Raw genomic sequence first — 8,119 nt, 5'->3', positions numbered from 1 at the left:
TTTTTTTTTTTTTTTTGCTAAAGTTTACAAGGTGCCTTTATTATTTCCATGGACCTAATTAGTTCTTGTTATTCTGATGGGTCTTGGGCGCTTGACTGTAAAACTTTTGTCTAAGCTTGTTATACAGCTACTAAATCTTAGTAGTACTAGTTGGTTTGTTATGCCACTTTGTTTTCAATTATATAATGAGTAAGGAATGTTAGCAATATACCATCATGACAAAACTCTTTTACTTACCAATAACTATTCAATGTTTGTTTGTTATATGGCTTTGTTTTCAATTATATAATGAGTAAGGAATGTTAGAGTTATATACTATTTCATAATATTTTCACAAATTATTAATATGAAAATTTTTTACTGGTTTTCATATGGGTCCATTACTGACATAACTTTTTTATTCACCGATAATTATTCAACACATCATCCATTTGTAAAATAGTGTATGGTTTTATCATTTTTATTATATTATTGGACCTGGTCTTTTTTTTTTTTTTTTCCCCGCCTAAGGCTAATTTAAAGTTTTTGGATCATTGTATTGAACTGGGCTGGGCCAGGTTAGTCGAGTTGACCAGGTGTTCGTGTTTGAAGTTGAGCAACCCTATACCGCCACTTCCGAAGAAATTACAAAACCTTACAAGTCAAATAGTCAATACTTCCACTTCGGATGAAATTACCAAACCATAATTAGTCCTGCCTTTATACAAAGCTTTAATTTCTATTTTAGTAAGTGGATGATAAAAAATGTAAATTAATTATGGGTAAACTACATATTTGATCAATATCTTTTAGGTTAAATGTCAATTTGATCTCTAATCTTTCAAATGTTTTAGTTTAGTTTTTAATCTTTTAACATTATGTCAAAATGGTCCTTATTATTAAATAATGGATAGAAAATATTAACATGACTAATAGTTAAAATAAAATATTATTTTCACACAACATAAATTGCCACGTCTATCACCATCTCAACCTCAACGTAAACTTAAAAAAAATGTTAGGTGAAGGTGAGGTAGATTTTTATGAGATTAAAGGAACCCCTTCCATTTTTTTTTTTTTTTTTTTTTTTTTTTTAATTTTAATTTTTATCACTCTCCATTATGGCATTATCATTTATCCCAAGCCTACGCTCTTCTTCCCAAATAAAGCTTTTATTCTCCAGTCAAGAATCATAACACCTTTCCATTCAAGATCGTAATGCCAGATCTTCATTAAAACCAAATAATAACACCAATGATAGATATGTCCAGACCATCAAAATTAAAACTGAAAAAAAATATTTTCTGTAAAAACCTTCATTTTTCTCGCAAGCCAAACAACCCAAAGACCCTTGCTGAGCTACACATACACAGCGACCCAAAAGCTTGCCAATCTGAGCTTTTCGCACCGTCTAACCACTCCCTTACGATTCTACCTAACTCGATCTCCTCAGCCACCATGTCCACCGAACATTGCTTCATCTTCTTCCCATATGGTAACTCGGTAACTCCCTCTCCATGATCCGACCCCGTCCATGTCATTCCTTGGATTCTTGAAAGATCCCATTGTCGAAGTCTAGGAACATGAGGTTGCCAGTGGTGTGGATGGTGGAGGGTGTAGGTGATTTCATGGAGAGAGAGAGAGAGAGAGAGAGAGAGAGAGAGAGGAGGAGATCTAGAGAAGAAAGATAACAATGCTTATAAAATTTGGGTTTTGGGCTGAGGTGTATTTTTAATTGAGATGGCAAGTTTTAATTAGTCCACTTGGAATCCATGTGACATTTTATGTGCTATGAAAATAATATTTTATTTTGACCGTGAGCCACGTCAATATTTTTCATTCATCACTTAACGATAGGGACCATTTTGACACAATAGTAAAAGGTTAGAGACAAAATTGACACATTTGAAATATTAGAGACCAAATTGACATTTAGCGTAAAGATTAGGGACCAAATATATAGATTGCCCATTAATTATTTAACAAAAATTCAATTCTTCTTTCCATTCTAAACAGCCGTATTATTGTATTTGAATTCTGAGTTTTTGACAATTCGACCTCGTTTGGTTCAGTTCCAAAGAAGGCAACGGAAGGGAAAATAAATTTTTTAGAATAAAGTAATTTTAATATTTTATTTATATATATATATATATATTAAGTTAAAGACTCGTGGTAGCCTAGTGTCAATTTTAGATGGCAAAACAAATAATATTTTAATATTATGGTGAATCACGTTAGCTTTTTTCATCCTCTACTTAATAATATGGACTATCTTAACACAATAAAATAAAAAAATTGGGAACCAAAATTGACACTTTTAAAATGTTAGGGAACATTTTGACTCATAGGACAAATGTTGGGACCAAAAAGGCAATTTACCTTAGTTTTTTTTTTTTTTTTTCTTTTTAAATTTTTGCTTATTTGTTATGTAAAGAAGAAAAAAAATCTTAAGTTTAACTATAATCTTGCCAACTTTCAACCGGAGCACACTTAATTTATAAATAATCTAACTTTATTTGATGTTTTATGTATAATATGTATAGTTGTATACACGTTTTATTTTCTTTTTCTTTTCCTTTTTCTTTTTCTTTTTCCTTTTCTATAGAGAGTACTCACAATAGTAACTTGTTTTAGCCCAATAAATTTCTAACGTGAACCTATATATATTGATTGGCCCAACCCATATGTCATGTCTAAATATAAAGACCAAATTTTTTTTTTTTTTTGCTGAATATATAAAGACCAAAATTGTTACTGATCTCAAAGTACTATGATATTTATAAAAATCTCAATATTTTATATGAACCTTTTTAGAATCCGATTACTATAATTTGTTTATTTCATATTTGGAAAATACTATTAAATTTGGAGAATTTGATATCTTGGCTCATTATGTCAATAATGATAACTATGTAACATGGGTAGAGAAAAACCACAATATAGTTGAGTTGACTTTAGATCATGATGTATTATGTTTATCTTCTGAGTAATTCTACGGTATCCACTAGTAGGTAACATGCTATATCAAGTTATTTTTTTCTTACATTTGACGGTTTCATTCTCACATTATGCAATTCTAACATCACATGTAACAGTTCTTTTCTCACATTTGATGGTTCCCTTACCTTTTTCTCACATTTGACGGTTTCATCCTCACATTATGTAGTTCCAATATCATATGTGACAGTCCTTTTCTCACATTTGGTGGTTCCCTTACTCTTTTTTTTCTCACATTTGACTGTTCTATCCTCACATTATGCGGTTCCAATATCACATATAACAGTTCTTTTGTCACATTGAATGGTTCCCTTAATTTTTTCTCATACTTGATGGTTCTATCCTCACATTATGCAGTTCCAACATCACATGTGACAGTTCTTTTCTCACATTTGGTGGTTCTCTTACTTTTTTTTCCTTACATTTCATGGTTTCATTCTCACATTATGCAGTTTCAACATCACATGTGACAATTCTTTTCTCACATTTGATGATTTCCTTACTTTTTTCTCACATTTGACGGTTCCATTCTCACATTGTGCAGTTCCAACATTTGGTGGTTCATTTACTTTTTTTCTCACATTTGACAGTTTCATCCTCACATCGTGCGATTCCAACATTACATATGACAGTTCTTTTGTCACATTGAGTGGTTCCCTTAATTTTTTCTCATACTTGATGGTTTCATCCTCACATTGTGCAATTCCAACATCACATGTGGCAGTTCTTTTCTCACATTTGGTGGTTCCCTTACTTTTTTCTCACACTTGACGGTTTCATCCTCACATTATGCGGTTCCAACATTACATATGACAATTCTTTTGTCATATTGAGTGGTTCCCTTACTTTTTTCTCACACTTGAATGTTCCATCCTCACATTGTGTAATTCCAACATCACATGTGACAGTTTTTTTCTCACATTTGGTGGTTCCCTTACTTTTTTTTTCTCACATTTGAAGGTTTCATCCTCACATTGTGCGATTCCAACATCACATATGACAGTTCTTTTGTCACACTGAGTGGTTCCCTTAATTTTTTTTTCATACTTGATGGTTCCATCCTCACATTATGCAATTCCAACCTCACATGTGACTGTTCTTTTCTCATATTTGGTAATTCTCTTACTTTTTTCTCATACTTGACGATTCCATCCTCACATTGTGCAGTTCCAATATCACATGTAACAGTTCTTTTGTCATATTTGGTGGTTCTCTTACTTTTTTCTCACACTTGAAGGTTTCATCCTCACATTGTGCAGTTCCAACATCACATGTGACAATTCTTTTCTCACATTTGGTGGTTCCCTTACTTTTTTTTTCTCACATTTGATGGTTCCATCCTCACATTGTGCGGTTCCAACATTACGTATAACAGTTCTTTTGTCACATTGAGTGGTTCCCTTAATTTTTTTTCTCATACTTGATGGTTCTATCCTTACATTGTGCAATTTTAATATCACATGTGACAGTTCTTTTATCATATTTGATGGTTCCCTTACTTTTTTTCTCACATTTAACGGTTCCACCCTCACATTGTACAGTTCCAACATCACATGTGACAGTTCTTTTCTCACATTTGGTGGTTCCCTTACTTTTTTCTCACATTTGATGGTTCCACTATCACATTAAGTAGTACCAACATCGCATCTGACTCTATTTTTGTCACATTCAGTGGTACCTTATTATTTTTATTCTCAAATTTGATCATTCCGTTATTATATAGGGTAGTACCCACATTACTTCTTACCGTACTTTTGTTATATTCGGTGGTACCCTAATTTTTTTCCTTACAATTGACAGTTCAATCGTCATTGTAAGCACTACCAATATCACATCTGACCATAATTTTACATTTAGGCTTATCACTAAGGTCACTTTTTTACTTACTAATAACCGCTCATCACAATAATAATTTTTTAAAAGTTATTAAAAATTTAGATCTAAAATCGAAAATAAAAAAAAAAGCATCCCATGAATTTAGCCCAACCACAATAATTACTCTTGTTCATAAAAAAAATCAGTTGGAATTATCTTGGTTTCTTCCACAAATATTTGAATATACAAATTAACTTCCTACGTATCTCCCTTAGTAGCTTCCATCACATTCAAGGTCATACCTCCCTATAAAATAACATAGTTGAGGTCATGTTCTTGATGTTTATATTTTTATTATTTATATATGGTGGTAAACCAAAAATTAGACTATCTCCAATTCATCCATAGTGTCGTTCAAGACCAGAAAGGTCATCCAAGTGCAAGAAGGTCATCCAGCATGGTGTCACCTAGACGACCGCCAAACACTTCAAAATTTTCGGAGTAAATCTATATCCAAAAGCTTATGATTCAGACCATGTTCTACTATTCAGAAGTAGGAGCAAAATTCTTATTCATCGCTCTAACTTCCCACTAAGTTCTTAACTTCTGATGACAGTTGTAGAAATTAAGTTTGAACCTTCTAACTTCCATCCACGTTGAGGAAGTTACTAAACAAGTAACCACTCCAAAGCACTCCAAAGCTCACTATAAATGGACTCAGCCATATGAAATCAAATTAAGTTTGTCACCACTTATAGAATTGGAATTCCTGATTTCAAGACAGAAAACTAACTTAAGCATTGGAGGGTTCTTGGCCAATTCACCCCAGTCATCTTTGATCTTGTGCTTCTTTCTTTTCAGGCCTTCCAAGCAATCTCAAGCCCATTGAAACCCGAAGCATTCAGCCTACTGGTTTTCTATGCGTCATCAATATATACTATAAAACCGAAGATGTATAACCTTATGTGCTTTCTAATTGTTCTTATACAAGATCTGCAACTTAATCATAGTTGTGTGTTTATTGTGGCGATGCAGCAGTTGTAAAGATGTTGGACACACAAGGCGCACATGTCCATCTACACATATTCAACAAGGTGAACATGTTGATGGTGACAACGTCCCTGAATCCATGGAACATCCAGCTGTTGGCTCACTTGATTTGGAAACAAATTATTATAATTTTCTTAATAGTGAAATGTCGATGGGATATTTACTAGACAACATATGAATTTTTTTTTTCCGGCTTTTAGCTTTTTTGGTTAAACTTCATTTTTGGTTATTGTTATCACATTGTTAGTTTTTGGAATAGAGTTACTGGATTGGAGTTGGTATTAAGTTCATCTTGTTATCACCGGTTCTTTTTAGTTGCTTGCTTTATGTTTTCTAATATGAAAAACTCTTTGAGTACTGATCTTAGAAGCAAACCCCGAGTTCTTAGTCATGTGGCTTAATGGTTAGAAATTTTCTGTTCTAGGTTTTGTTTTTATTTTGATATTCTAATTCTGTATTCCAGGACTAGTACTGTTAGTTTTATATCTATATAGGGACCATTAATGAATTGCAATGATATTGAAATCCTTATGAGATAGATATGTATGTATTTCTAGTAATTCATACGTCCTTGGACACTGAAATATTTTTCTCAAGAGGGCCACATGATTATTGGTAGCAATATGATGTTCCACGGTTGTGTGCTCTTCATGCTTGAGCTATATAGATAGTTGAAGTACATGTAGGCCCTTTGACAAGAAGCAAAATCAAAACTGAAACATCTGGGGGGCAGAGCTACATTATTGCATCCACTGCCACCCCCCAAAAAAAAAAAGAAGTTTTTCTAAGTAGTTAAATGACTTCATATTTCTGTATTATGAAAGGTTTTCTTAAGGTTTTTTTTTTTTCCTCCTATAAATCAAGAAATAAAAAAGAGAAACTTTTATATTGGGACACACAAATTGTATGCCAATAAGTTAAATAATTCTGGGCCTATCTTCAAAATTACATGTGACTCTTAAAAGCAATGCCAGACTTCTATCAAATGATACCTTTTCTCTTTTATATTTTTCTTTTTATGCTAAGACCTTTATTGTGCAGGTTATCAGTGAAGACCGTGGTTTAACCCTTGACAAAGTTCAATTTGAAATGCTTGGAACTGCAAAAAAGGTTTATGTTTTTGTGCAGAGTGTGCTATGGGGGTGGGGATAAGAAGCTGATTGAAGAAAGATGTGCAGAGGTACGTGTTTGGCTTTTCTCTTTAATTCCTTATTTATTTTCAAAAATTTTATTCAGTTTGCTATTCACTTGGATGAATTGTTTGCCAATTTTTTTGATCAATAATTTTGATACATTAGAAATGCACTTAGTGCTACATGCATGGGTGAAATCACAATTCTGATGACCTCCCTATAGTGGTATAAAGCTCTTTGATCAAATTCAACTCAACTTTACTCACAAAACTTCATTTTCAAGGTTTTATTTGTTGAATTTCCTCAGCCAGCATCTACCTTGATGTTTATTTGCAGTTAAGTACTGACAATGAGCATTTTAATTTGCTTTAGGCACCTACATTCACAATAGCCTCAAATACTGGTTTTGACGGTGCACTGGTCCAATAAACAAGTAATATAGAAGCTTTCAGTACTGAACAAGGTCCAATAATGAGCAGTGTAAAACATGAAAATGGTCTTACATCTGCTCATACCATAAAATTCATTAATTTACTAATGTTCCTATTATACTTTTATTTTATTAATAATTAAATTTTTTGATAAATTTATTTAAGGGTAGTTTTGGAAGCTTATACATTTTTAAAAGGTAGACAAGACAATAAATGATATTCCTTTAAAAATTTTGACTTTTCAAATAGGATAAACAAAGTGGGACGGAGGGAGTAATAAAATAGCATGAGTAATGAACTCATATAAGAATTAATAATAAATATTCCACTAACTGAACAGTTCTAAAAAGGGAATGTGCGAAAACTGTGTAGTCTGTATTGAATCTAATGATTGTATATGGATACGCCAGCTAAAAAGAGCAAAAGATTAAACTTTTTTTTTTTTTTTTGAGAAAACAAAAGATTAAACTTTGATCCTCTTTTTCTTGTAGATAAAGTTTTATAATAAGTTTATATCACAATATATTTCTTAATAAATCTGACAACTATTTGAAATAATAAGTTACTAATTAATCACGGATAATAAAATGGTGTTGGTAGAAGACTCATGGGCATTAATAATATATATTCTACCAATTCAAAAGTTCTAAAATTTATTGTGAAAATTGTTTTGGTAACATTACACAAAATTTTAAGCTTACTAACATGGACACA

The sequence above is a fragment of the Quercus lobata genome, chromosome 9 (assembly GCF_001633185.2).
Source record: "Quercus lobata isolate SW786 chromosome 9, ValleyOak3.0 Primary Assembly, whole genome shotgun sequence".
NCBI classification, from domain to species: Eukaryota; Viridiplantae; Streptophyta; class Magnoliopsida; order Fagales; family Fagaceae; genus Quercus; species Quercus lobata.
Note: the sequence above shows the minus strand (reverse complement) of the source record.